The following is a 787-nucleotide window of genomic DNA, read 5'->3' on the forward strand; positions in this document are numbered from 1 at the left end:
GCAAAGCAGATGCTCTGCCACTGAGCTGTGGCCTTTCCTCTCCACAGATACGTGGTATAACCAAATCCTATGCATATGTACTCAGAAGTAAGGCCCCACTGTGTCTTTGTGTGCACTCTCTCTTTTTGCATATCTCCTGTGCTTTTTTATTTTTAAGTTCTGCGAGAAGATGAATTCTCCAGCTTGCATAAGAAATGCAAACTAAGGTTGCTGGGAAGTCGATCTCATTGAACTCAACAGGATTACTTCAGAGAAGAGTTGGCAGTGGCCTATAAGTCCAACCCCCTGCTCAATGCAGGAATCCAACTTAAAGCATACCCAACAGGTGGCTGTCCAGCTGCCTCTTGAGTGCCTCGAGTGTTGGAGAGCCCACCACCTCTCTAGGTCATTGCCTCCAGTTGTGCCGCATTAACAGTTAGGAAGTTTTTGGCTGATGTTCACTTGAAATCTGGCTTCCTGTAACTTGAGCCCATTATTCTGTGTCCTGCACTCTGGGATGACCGAGAACAGATCCTAGCCCTCCTCTGTGTGACAACCTTTCATGTACTTGAAGAGTGCTATCATATCTCCCCTCAGTCTTCTCAAGGCTAAACATGCCCAGTTCTTTCAGTCTCTCCTAAGAGGGCTTTGTTTCCAGTTCCCTGACCTGTCTGTTGACCATTTGTTCTGATTTATTTGTAGGGAGGTTAGATGACATGGTGTCAAGGCAAGTGTTTCCAGTGCCTTTCCCACATCACTTATTGGGAAAAGTCCAATCTTTGCAGAAGACCTTCCTATTCGACCACAA

This window comes from Rhineura floridana, chromosome 3 (genome assembly GCF_030035675.1).
Source record: "Rhineura floridana isolate rRhiFlo1 chromosome 3, rRhiFlo1.hap2, whole genome shotgun sequence".
NCBI classification, from domain to species: Eukaryota; Metazoa; Chordata; class Lepidosauria; order Squamata; family Rhineuridae; genus Rhineura; species Rhineura floridana.